This window comes from Lipophrys pholis, assembly GCF_963383615.2.
Source record: "Lipophrys pholis genome assembly, chromosome: 13".
Taxonomy (NCBI): Eukaryota; Metazoa; Chordata; class Actinopteri; order Blenniiformes; family Blenniidae; genus Lipophrys; species Lipophrys pholis.
Genome location: NC_137632.1, coordinates 27,967,835 through 27,981,229, shown reverse-complemented (window position 1 = coordinate 27,981,229; position 13,395 = coordinate 27,967,835). Strand labels below are relative to the sequence as shown.

Here is a 13,395-nt window from a genome sequence, read left to right as displayed (position 1 = left end):
GATTAAACAATCATAATATACTTTTTCCTGCCTCTTCGTTCTTAAACTTTGAGAAAAAAAAAGGTTTAGAAGTTCACAAGTTGGTTTTCTTTTGTTATGCTGTTCAGAATAAACCAGAATAACAATCTTTGGATATTTTCAAACTGTTCGGGGAGTAAAGACGATTACTTTTCATTAGCCGACAACTTACTTCTAAAATCTATCAGAATATGTACAAATATACTCGCATTAGTCCGTAGCAGTACCTTTTTATCCACTACTATTGTTCTCTTTTGTGTACATGTGCTCATTAGCATTCATACGCATGAGCGTTATGGACTAACTTTACAAATACAATATACATTAAAATGTTCATAAGCACGTCAACCTCTAACATCAACATATAAAAAATTAAAAATCCCAATTTAATACATTTCTTTCAATATAAAGTCAAGTTTTAGTCCGAGTGTAAAACAAACAAACCACTGCTAAAACTCAAATAATAAACTATGGCGACAAATCTAACGATTAAATATATATAAAGGGATTACTGTATGAATGAATACACCGTCACCAAAGTAGAATACATTTTTCACTCCAATACAACTAAAAAGATACTGTCATTCATTTTCTGTATTTAATGGTTTTCACTAGAAACTTTGATAATGTAAATATGTTAATATTAGGAATCATATAAGACTCAGGCGCAGACACTTCTAAGACATAAATCTGTAATTCCTACCGTCACTTTGGGGGCTTACAAGGAGGTTATTCTTAATTCAGCTCATTGAAATATTATTTAAACAGCTCTAATTAAAAGTAGGAGAGCTAATACGTTCAGAGGGGAAACACTGAGCAGCGACCAGGGAGCGTGCAGGCCACTATGGTGAGAACAAGCTGTCGCTTTCCCTTCCCCCTCCAAAGTCTGATCCAAGGATTCAAACCAGCAACCTTGTTATTACCAACTAGCCAGAATCATAGACATAAACTGCTGACTTTAACCCACATGGTGTGTGTGAACAAGTATCAGGAGCAGGATCAGTCGACCTGGTAATTTTAATAGCGAGTCAGAATCCAAGGATCTCAGGAATTTTGAGACGCAGTAGCTCATTTTTAATAGTAACAAGGCCAAAGGATGCAGAGACGAGCGAGTTGGTGTTGATCCATGAGCAGGAGATTCATCCTTAAAAAATGCTGATTCAGAATAATATTTACAAACTGATAAGAAAGCAGATGCAGATTAATTTCTGTGACGCCAGGAAGGTGATGACATCCCAACTATATCCCAGTATCTCCCACCTGAAAACTCCAAACGAAGAACTTTCGTTGCATTTTGGGTGTCCGTTTTTGAGAATCCAACTTAAAGGGGACATATTATGGAAAAACTAAACAGTTATAATATATTTTTTCCTGCCTCTTATTTCTTAAAAAAAACAATTATATACATAGATATATGTGTGTGTGTAGTTTCAAGACAAAAACAAAAAAACAGCCCCCACTAATGGCCCAACATGAAAACGAACATTGTCGTGTGAAGGGGAAACGTTTCTGTAATGTAATGTCGTTGTAATCAGGGCCTAATTCATACATATTATTTACAGAATCTGTGATCAAACCTGTCATAGTGTCTTATGTTGGACGTGTCTTCAGATCATTTTGGGTTGTTGAGTTTATCTTCGAGGTTTTTACCAGCTGTGATGTTGGCCAACCTGTTAGATTTATATTTGGTTTTTTAATAAAAAAAAAAGTAGATACCAGTTTGCAAAAATTAAATAAATCACTCAACTTAAGCCAGAACATTCGACACTGAGAATTTATGCAAGGATAATAAAATTTAAATCAAAATTAAATATTAACTGTAATAAAACCCAAAGATCAGAAACTTACAAACTAAAATTGACCAAAATCACGAGTTAGGGCAAGCAAAAACTATTTAAAATGCAATAAAACCACTGATTAAAACTGTCAGTATTATCAGAAGGCTAGTGAATACATTAGAAAGGCTAGTAAAACATTAGAAAACGGGTTTGATTATTTCTATAGTTTAGTCCCGGGATTCCCCTTTGAGGGGCACCACCGATCACAAGGGGTGACTAAGGATTTGCCTGCTCTAATTTCATTTAAAAAAATTTTTTTATTAGATTTCTTCCTGCAAAACAAAACCTATAATAAGACACGTAAGGCATCTGCTTGTTTTTGCCTTCACTGTATTCAAAATTAATTCAATATTTAATCACTGAGCGATCAGAGAAAAGAGTCTTTCATTCTCGGTCTGTACTGTTGAACCGCCTGGATCCAAGTTCTGATGTTTCTGAGGAACGAAATTCATATTCTGGTAAATCCACACGTTGAGTTATGAAGCTGCAGCTACTTTTAAGTCAACTTAAAATGACTCACATTGCTCCAATTTTTTTTTCATTCAACAATGGCAAGAAAATTAAATGCAGTGACAAAATCTTTACACAAAAGACAGATTCAGTTTTAACTATCTGGGATCACATGAACTTATTTCACTGGAGTCTTGTTACATTATGAGTCTGATGATTCTGAGACAAACAGTTTTAAGTAAAGCAGCGGGCGAAGGAAAGTTGCAGCATTTAGAGCGGAAATAAGAAGTATTGGTCTCGGTTTTCAGCTGGAGATTTATGGGTCACAATAAAGTTTCAGCCGTCTGTGTTTAAATCAGATCTAATTCTGCTGAACCTCTGACACGTCACTCCAGTTGGATTTAATAAATCAGATTTTCTATGAATATTAGCAGCGACTTCAGTCATTATAATGATATTTTTGGCCGTTTGGTTGAATTACTTTGTGCCTAAAAGTTACCATTTATTTATTTATTTACTTCTTTATTTATTTTTGACACATGTTTTATTTTTTGCCTCCAAGTCAGCAGATTGTCAACTGAAACTGCTTGAATTTTCCTCCGTGGGGTCAAACAAAAGGCCCGGAGCGCAGAACGAACCCACCAGAGGGTAAATCCCATCCCATCACCTTCCAAAGTGTAAACATCGCAGAGAAAACAAACTCTAACTTGTGGTAACTGCTGTTTGTGGCTTATTTAACGTGAAGCAGCACGAACAAAACACTGTGAGGGGGAATGTAATAAAAAGAAAAGGAGCTGCAGAAATCAGGTTGGTTGAGAAGCTTTTCCCCCCCCCAGCATTACCCTGAAGAGAATCACCGTTGGCAGAGAGGATTTAGGATGTTGTTTGCAGATTTTGAATAAACAAAAAACAAAGAAAAAGTTATTTGTTGCATTTTTAAATGCAACTAAATAAAATTTTTAGCAGAGGTTTTTCAACTTTCAATGTGTTTGTGGTTATTTTTCTTTGTATAATTCAACTTTACTAGAAGATATATGATTAAATGTCATAATGTACTTTCACTTCTGTGTACAAGAAGAAAGAGCAAATATTTGAAGTTGATGTTGAAAGATTATTATTTTATTATAAACCCCGGACTGTGTGTGACCTGAAGAAATATCAAGTTACACACATACACTAGGGATCAAAATTCATTATTGTGTAACTGAAAGTTATAAATCAGGTATGTTGAATATTCTGTGTGAGTCAAAGTGCTGATGAGACACAACTGAACAATCACAACATTAAACTACCAAACAAGTAGAAGCCACATCTTTTGAGTGGCAAAATAAATTAATAAATACTCACAAATGTAGTTAAAGAGCTAAAAATTTAATAAAATTACAGGAATGGTCGTCTGCTAGATTAGTAAATATAAAAAAACAAAACCCTAACTCACATTGATTCAGTGTTTAAGGTTGAGAAAAGCTTGTGGACAGAATTGTTGAAGTGGTTTTCTTTTATTTCTCGACTGCTGGAACCAGTAGAAACATCATTACAAATGAGTTAGAACACGTTTTCTGTCACCAGAAGCTGGAGAACGAGCCTGCTTGCTGTGATCAGAGCACAGGATGTAATAAAATACAGGCTGCTGCCAAAAACTGGCCTCAAATCAACAGTGACTGGTGCATTAATGATGCAGCAGTGAAAACGACCTTATTGATGAAGTAGCATCAGCATTATAGCTCTCATTAAATGTGCTGTTTGGCTTTTTTGACGTTTTATCATGTTTTGCATAATTTTGAAATGAATCTAAAATGTTAAGTTCACACGATGTAGTCGCACGTCTTTAAATTCAAACAGAAGAAAACTTTTGGTTTAATCAAGGAAGTTACATTGAAATATTATTATGATGTTATTTTCTTGGTGCGGCGATCGGGGCTGGATGTGGATGAAAATGAGTTTGAAGAACTTCCCAACTTAACTACTTTTCATCTGTAACATTTATCCATGAAGGATTAAATTAACATTAAAGCCAAAAATTAAAAGGATAAATTATCCGACACATATAACTAATTTCAGGGAAACACATCATTTTTTTTTCTGCATGTAGAGAATAAAGACAAAGCCATTAGAACCCAGTAGAATCAAGTGGGTTCCATTATTATATTACATGTAACTGAGCACCTCGCCGTTAGCAGGGGTTCAATAACAGTTCAATACTTGTGTGCGCCGCATAAAAGCTCAGCGAGAATCCAAAAGAAGTCAGCCTTCATTAGAGGACTCGTTCGCTTTCAGTGGGGCTGCACAAAATATCCCTCATTTATTGCAAACGCCTGAACTGTGATAAATGATGTTTCTGTGCGCCGAGCATTCATGTTCTGCAAATTGAAAATGACAGAATTTTAAATGTGAAAGAAAACTTCAATTAATCCATAGAAATTGGGCGATTAACTAATTTAAAAATCCTTATTGAAACTAATGGGGAAATGATGAGATGTTGAGAAATATTATATATATATATATAAATATATATATCCTGCAACGAAGGAATTAATTCCCTCTGCCACCAAGGAACCATCTAACAGAGAACAGCACTGGAGAGGATTTAATTTATCTGGCAAACATGGAAATTTTATGCATCTCTCTCTCCTTTCATTCCATAAATAGTGCTGTGTGGGGATATTAATAGCGCGAAGCTATCTTTTTACACGTCCTTGATGTTGCAAAGGTTCTAACTCTGTGTAAAGCTGGTACCATTCTGTCGTTGAGGCTCTCTAATCTGACTCTGCGGCAAACAGTCAGCCGTTTACCTTTGATAAGGAGCTATTTATTACAGTTTTTCTTACTTTTAAGGGTCTGGCAGAGTGAGTCAGACCATGCAAAACGTGCTCCTCCTCAGCTACGCGGTGCCGGATCCTTCGGTAAAGAAGCCGAAGTTAATGCAGACATTTAATGGCAGGATAGAACATTAGCAGGCGCTGGGTGGTGGACTGTTAGTGGCGTTCAGGTCAGCTGGGGTCATCTGCAGAGCCCACACAGCAGCAGCATGTGGATTATTGTCAAGATTTGGCAACGTTCTGATGTCATCTTATCTGGTTACGTCGGGCCCTGGCCCCCGACCCCCGACCCAGCACCTGGACCCGCCTCACTAGAAGAAGGCATGCCAGCCTTTTTCAGGAGAGAACCATGGACTCAGACTTAGAGGAGATGATCCACATCTCAAGAGTGTAAGAGACAACATCATTCACAAAAAGCAGCGATACACCCCCCACTCCCCACTCCCCACTCCCCACCCCCCACTCCCCACTCCCTACCTCCACCAACACAAGGTCGTAGGCTTTCGCCAAGTTCACATCTATTCTAGATTTTCAAACTGGAATGCCCAGGAAGTGACGTGTGACAGGGTGAAGAGCTGCTCTGTTGTTCTGTGAGCAGGACACAATCATTGTTCTTCTGGATCTGAGGTTCCACTATCGGTCGGAGGATCACGGCACAGACGTCACCAGGAAGGGACGATCTCATCATTTCATTGAACATGAGCTCACTTTAATGGAAAAAGGTAAAAAAAAAAAAGTCTAATTTTACATCAAGAAAGAAGTGTGGAATGTATTTATGACAGTGTAATTTGAGGTTTTTAATGATGTCATGTAATATATATATATATACATGACCTCTTGAGTCATAGAACAGAGCACAAATACTATTACTTCTACTTGAGTGGAATCGACTCCATGCAACATCCATTTCCTTGTTTACCTCCTTGCTTTCCTTCTGTGACTAAAAGGTTTAAGAAATACTGGGGCGCTGTCTTTTCAGAGAGCGTTCAGATAAAGAGTTCTTCTGTCTTGTTCAGCTTTGGGTCAAAGTCGTTTGCAATTACTTACTGAACACGCCTGTTTTGGATTGACCAACGATATGAGTTCTGCAAACCCTCCATGGCGAGTTCTTTTTGCAATAAATGCACAAAACTCAACAGAGGAACGACGTGCTGCCGGTGCTGCAATGCTCTCAGTCACAATGTTTAATCACATTTAAACTACAAAGTGTAAAGTGCATGTGAGGCCAAACTGGAGGAGCTGCTCTTTCTATTGGTTCACAGTGGTAAGTTGCACCTTTACATACTTCTTTGTAAAAGTGCCTTGAACTTGAAATGACTGTCAAATGACAAATAAAATAAAATGTTCTTGATTTACATTCTTTCCATACTATAATTATTCCGTAGAACAGTTACAGTATTATAAGTAGGCATGTCCCGATCCGATCGGTAGATATCGGATCGGGGTCGATATGAGTGATTTGTGACTGATCGGGGATCGGCCAATCCAGCCGATCACCCCGCCTATATAAAATAAATAAATAAATAAATAAATAAACGCGGTCCGCAACGTCCCCTAATAACCACAACAATCAGGGACTACAAGCTCTGGTCGAGCTGCAGAAGCTAGAAGCAGGCGGAGCGGGGCCACAGACCTATAAAACTAGAGGTATATATAGTGGTTTATGTGTTTATGTGCAGAATTCTACTTCTAAATTTCTATGTGGTCTGTCTTCTTCTGCTTTTTTATTGTGTTTGGTGAGTCACAGCGCCCCTAAAGACCTGGCATGTGTACTACATGCCCTGAAGCCTCGTGTTGAGCCGTGTTCATAGTGAGGTGTGGACGGAAGTTTTTTGGAAGAAGGCCAGGGAGAACAAAGATTGTTTTTTCGTCGCGCGGATGTTCCCTCAGTTTACAACAACAACTAAAGAGAAAGAGAAGAATTTTGATTCAATAAGTGAGTTTTACAATAAATTCTAGCTAAACAAAGCTTCTGCCAATAGTGCTTTTAGCTTCAGACATCTTAGTTGCTCCAAAAATACACTATTGAGTATATTTGCAATAGCAATGTGAGTATCGGATCGGGAAAGTATCGGTATCGGCCGATACTCCATTCTGAAAAATCGGATCGTATCAGAGGCAAAAAAGTGTGATCGGGACATCCCTAATTATAAGTAGCCCCTCGTCTCACTCGGTACTAAAGCATTGACTTTCCTGTGTTCAGTTTCTTTCATTCTTTCATTAATCTGGAGAGAAATCACATGTGAAAAGAATTACAACATTTGATCCGACTGTACTTTGCCAGTACGAGGGAACATTTGTGAGGAAGTTCCTCTCAGTTCCTGACGTGACGAACACATTTGAACAACCCTAAAACGGTTAATGAGTTCACCGTTATCAACTGAAGTGAAATGTTGAATGTTGTTTAATCTGCTTTGCTGGAGGGTGATTGCAAAAGTGTGGCAAGTTCATTATGAATTTAGTTTCTCCATAAGTATTTTTCTTTTAAGGCAAGTAGGTTTTCATGAGTATGAGGCGACATTCATCGCCTCAGTAACACCGGCTGATAAAAGACGACGCCGCTGATGAAGCATGGGGAAGATATATCATAAGAATGTGTTTGTTTAGTCACATGAATTTAAGAAAAGTGCAATTCAGCTGTGGTACGTCTCACTTCGTGAGCTACTAACTGTTGGCTGGTTGGATGATTTGACTAAGCCGGGACATTTTAATTCCTATAAAACATTCTATTTCGCCCATTTCCACACTGAAACTGAGCTGCTAAACCAATTTGTTTTTAGAAACATGACGCACTCTATGATGTGACTCATTTCACAAATTTCCCATTAAGAATGAAGTTGTTTGGAAGGTTCGGGCATGTAGCAGCGGGAAGCGGAGTGACAGATAGCACAATTTCTACATCTCACGAAAAGACGATTTTACCAAATTGACATCTCTACAGTCAAACTATGTCGCTAAGAAGTCCCCCCAAAAATGATTATGCTCGAATATTATTAATGTGGTGATGATAACGTGTGAACAGATAGCTTTGATAATTAAAGAAATATACAGTAATTCAATGTTCAACATTAATAAAAACGGATCGCTGGAGGTCACGTTCTAATCCAGTTGATATGCTTCTCCTGTCAAAACCGTCCTTCAACCTTTAGGCTACCACTGACCCCCTTTTATACGGCTGCACAATCCAGTCTCCAATCGAATGCATTCCACTATCTGCTTCAGTGCGCCAAACACGGACTAGATGCTGCAGACAATGGCGATCCCCGTGCCCTGAGCTACTCTACATCCACTCTTAAAGACTCTCTGCATCCAGGTCAGGTCGGCCATGTTGCTCCAGTGACGCTCATCTTTTCTCCTCTTGAACGAGGCGGAGGACTCCAGAGGGCGGATTGAGGTGAGATTAGGAGATTTCACCCCAAGTGGCTGTCTTGGAGTCGGAGGGATTGTGTGGTGGTATTTTATAACCACGAGGCACAGGTTGTTTTTGTTGACTGTAATTCGGTCACGTTGTTCTTCTCAGCACCGCGAGCTGAGGCTTCGATTTGAGAGTTTACGGCTCCATAAGTTAACTGATTACTAGTCCGCTGCCACTTAACCAGCCGTTACACTGCCGCGCTGCACGAGCGCATCAAACTGTCGCTCCATCCAGTCCTGTCAGCGTGACTTACTTCACATTTCGTTGCCAGTGCTTCTCAGTCAGTTGTCCACACATGACAAGACACAACTACAGAAGGCAAGTCAGACCCACAAGCGGTCAAATGTTGCCCCCGGAGTTTAACTCAACTCAGCAGTAAAAGTTTACAACCTGTAGCATCGGTTGGTTTCCACCATCTTTAAGGGTTGACTTTTCAATTATTTATGACTTTTACTTGCATTTTGGCACGCCCTCTTTAGGGTGGTCCACAAAAACATAAATCAAACTCAATAAATCATTGATGGTACTCCCTAATTCTATTCCTTTTACCATTTAAATGAACATCACAACATTTTTTTTTAGTTTAATAATATTAAGAGGTTGAGAATTTTCTAAGTGGGAAATGGGTCTCAACGTATGCAGATGATGGTGTAGTGAGCAGCACAAACACTCTGAAGTCCTCCATTATGCACATGTGCAGAAAAGGTATTTCCGGCAACGGTAGTACTCATATACAATACTCAGCAGTTAATACTCATTTGTTTATACTGAAACCGAGTTTTGAATACGTTTCACTCTGGAAACCGTTTCTACTGCCCTACCTACGCGACAGTTTTCAAGTAAAAATGCAAAACTTTTATTGTGTTCTGGGGGTCTGCTTCCATGACAACGCTGCTCGGAGACACTTTGTGAAAACGTTCCGCCTAGTTTGGTGGAAAATACAACAATTTGAAAATGCTGCTATTACGATTATATCGAGAGCTTCTGTACATCCACTCTATTCTCCTCTCTCCCCAAACTGATGCCCAAGAAAAAACAAAACAACTCAACAACTACGCGCTGGAAGGACGTTTCAATAAAATCCTGGGATTCTGTAACATCAATACATGAACAGAATAGTAAGTTTCCAGGGATTGTAACTTCCATGTTGTTTTGTAGCCGTATAGTTGGATTTCAGAGTTCTAACGTTCCCTCGGGATTCTGCATCAATAAAAGAAATCATAGTTTGGCTGCAACTTAAGCATTTCTAGCTACTTTGGTAAAAACAGCAATTATTTTTCCCCCTAAATGGCATTTTTCAGATTCAGACACCTTTATTTACCCCACAATTCATTTGTAGTTTCCCAGGGTCTACATTTACACACATGCATGCATTCCGGCCTTAGTCAGTCCGTGCATTGCACCAGCAACAATAATTGACCTACAAATCAAACCATCAAAGAATCCCTCAAGGTCCTTGAGCAGAGCTGTCCAAACCACGGCCCGGGGGCCAGCTGCAACCCGTGGCTCATTCTTAATTGTCAAATTCTGAAACTATAATGAGATAAAACCCATATATGAACCTTGCATGTGACTGTACAGTATTTATGAGCTTTGAAAACATGATGGCGCTTGAACATGTTTGCTTTAAAACAAAATGATGCTAATGGCATTAAAACATAGCTTCCAGTGACCAAACATCAGGAATACAATATCATGATATTTTTCTGTATTTCCTTAGTGAATAAAGTGAAATAAAGACTGTTTAACCGAGCGACTTAAACTAGTAGTGATCCAAATGTTATTAGCATTTTTAGCATTTTAGCTTTTTAATGAATATTTTTTTAATCACAGCACAGATAAGCGTAACACCAAGTGAGAGTTGGCAAGTTAAAAGCTGGATTTTTTTTCATCTTTGTCATATTGTAGGAGATTTATATTAACGGCTGTTGCAATAGTTAAAACTTTAACATCAAATGCAGGGTGAATCTTTAGATATAGTCTGGTACTGTTGTTACACTGAAGGCTTTTGCAGCATCTTTTGAAAGGATTTTTATTTATCTCGATGGCACCAACAACAGAGTTAGAAAGAAAATGTGTGTTTCAATCAAATCCTTTAGATTTTTACCTTCGAATTGTCTGTTTTCCGGGAGACTTTTTCTTCGACCTCCTGAAGCCCTGCTGTCACTCCATTTTAACTTTGATCTGAGCTTCAATCGGCTCTAATTCAAACCCAAACCAGCACAATGTGTCTCTTCTTTAAATTCTCCAGACAGAAATGCAGCTTAACATGCAAATTAGAAAACAAATGAATCATAACAAAAAGTCCAGAAGCTCCTGCGGGGACAGTTTACTGAAGTGATGGTTAATAACCTAAACTAGATGATCTGTCGTAATCTCATGAGCTACCATTTTCACCCTTCAGCCTGTTCAGCTGTAACGCAGTGGGTGTTTTAATCCAAGTCATATCATTTTTTTTATAAAGTATTGATTACATGTTCTGTCATGGTGACAGCTTTACTCATTCGTCCATGTTTAAAAAGCCCTCATGCGAGTCGGAAGGACAGAAACCGAGCTGATTAAGAGATCATTAGTACATGTGAAGGGAGCTTTCCTCCCACGCTGTGATAAATGTATATATTGAAGCCGCTGACTGTGTCAGTCTCAGAGGATCGAGCTAATTAAGCTGCGTCCAAGTGGTAGTATTTGATCCCATCAGCAGTCTGATTCATCAGCACACTCTATCCCCCCCATCCTACGACTGCTTTGTCCGGTGGTCTTGAGCCGTGAGGCTGGCAGACTGGACGATCTGACCTCGTCTCCGCTCAGCACATGGAGGAGAGGAGGCTGCAGATTGGATTCCTCGCAGGGTTTCAGGAGGGTTCTCCATCCCTCAGTCAGTGCAGCTTTGGCTGGTCTCTCCTTGCCAGCAGGAGGAAGCCAAACGCTTTCAGAGCAAAAAGGGACTTTGCTGAATTATTCATCCAGGTCTCCTCAGCTCGTGCCATTCCTATAGCCTACTTTCTCCGGTACTTTGGGGGGGGGGGGGGGGGGGGGGGCGCAGTGACTTGTTGCTCACCATGATATCTCGCAGGTCATCTATTATACATGCTGCCAGTCTGCACAGTGCAGGAAAACAATATGGCTTTCAGTTCAGTTCACCCTCAGAGAAACACTAGGAGTCTCCAAACCTGCTGAATGAGCTTCCAAAAGACGCATGCAGGACATTTTCTTTCGATGCGCAGAGACATTTGACACACACACACACACACACACACACACACACACACACACACACACACACACACACACACACACACACACACACACACACACACACACACACACACACACACACACACACACACACACACACACACAGCGTGACATTTGTGCGTGCAGGTCAGAGCAGCGCATCCTTACCCTGCAGGTCGCTGTGCGTTTCCACGGAGACAGATGTGAGCTGATGCTGCGGAGGAAGGGCGGGGGGTGGTGGTGGTGGTGGGGGTGTCTCACCTGCATCACATCAGCAGACCACCGGAGAAGCAGCTGACAGCCGCCGAATTCACAATCTGGGTCATTGACGCCGCCATCGAAGCCTGGGAGAGAGGCATCCTTCCAGAGGAGGGGAGGAGGGGTGAAGATAGCCTCACGTCACGGGCCTGCGTGGATCCATCCGCCGCCGCCTCCAGCCCAGATGTGAAGGATCCCACCGAGACCGAAAATCCACCGAATCCACCGATGAGAGCCGTAACGCTATGAGGACGCACGCTTGTCTGCACGAAGCATCAGCACTTCAGCCAGAGCCTGCCTCCCTCCCTCTCTCTCTCTCTCTCTCTCTCCTCCTCCTCCTCTCTCTGCCTAATTCACTGCTTTATCGCTCTATTTCTGTCTTTCTCTGATGCTCACCCATATTTCCACCTCACTGCTCTCTCGCTCCCCCCCCTCTTCCTCCCTCTTCCTCTCTCTCTCTCTCAGGATGTTTAAACATGTGTTGGGGTGTGTGTGTGTGTGGGGGGGGGGGGGGGGGGGGGGGGGGGGGGCTTCATAGGTGGCACGCTCACCTTCTCACAACCATAAAAAAAGAACCTGGACGAGATCAAACCTCCCCAGAGGCTGAAACATGATGGGATAAAAATCAATGTGCAGGATTGACTGAGAAAGGGTTGGAGGAGGAGGAGGAATGGGGGGGGGGGTTAATGCTGCAGGGGCAGAAACGTGCACAACTGATTCTTTCTAGACAGTCATCTCTCCACATCGGATGATGTGGGAGGCAGAGTAAAAAGGGCCAAACAGTTGAAGGAGGAGGGGGAGGGTGAATAGAGAAAGCACAGAGAGAAGAATATTTATAGAAGAGGCTGCGGACGCATGGAAAGAAATAAGCTCCTCTATTTCACTGCCGCCGCACGCGCTCACTTCTCGGATGATTGGCTGTCAGGAGGAGTCACGTCAGAGTGAGGATCCACGGCCACGAAACGCATTTTGGTTTTTTTTTGTTGTTGTTGTTTTTCAGGCTTTGGTGGCGAAGTGAGTCCCCAATGGATCGAGAAGGAAGTGCACTTAATGAAGGAAACGGTGGCCATGTGATGATCATGAGGGCCGGGGTGGGGATGGGGGGTAGGGGGGAGTTTTTCTGGAAATACATGTTTTTGAAAAATCTGATCTTATTTCCACATTTCCTGGTGGAGGAGGTGAAAATTTGAAGTGTCGTCCCCCCCCCCCCCCCCCCCCGCTGTGAGATGAAGGAAAATTAGACGAGTCAAAACAGATTTGGTATGCTAGACCTGCCATTCTGCTGCACATTTTTAAAATAAATGTGTGTGTGTGCGTGTAGCTGAGGATACCTCTGGGTTTATGCTGTGACCTAGATTAGGCC

At 41.0% G+C, this 13,395-nt stretch overlaps 1 protein-coding gene across 1 annotated transcript in view; it reads right to left on the bottom strand.

The window, feature by feature from the left end:
• The window catches only part of LOC308118724 (nck-associated protein 5-like), a gene marked incomplete at its 3' end in the record, with an annotated part of 84,282 nt that extends 71,814 nt beyond the window's left edge, over positions 1 to 12,468 (bottom strand). Inside the window, 1 exon segment of the mRNA XM_080478235.1 lies at positions 11,943 to 12,468.
• Between the last annotated feature and the right edge of the window lie 927 nt (positions 12,469 to 13,395).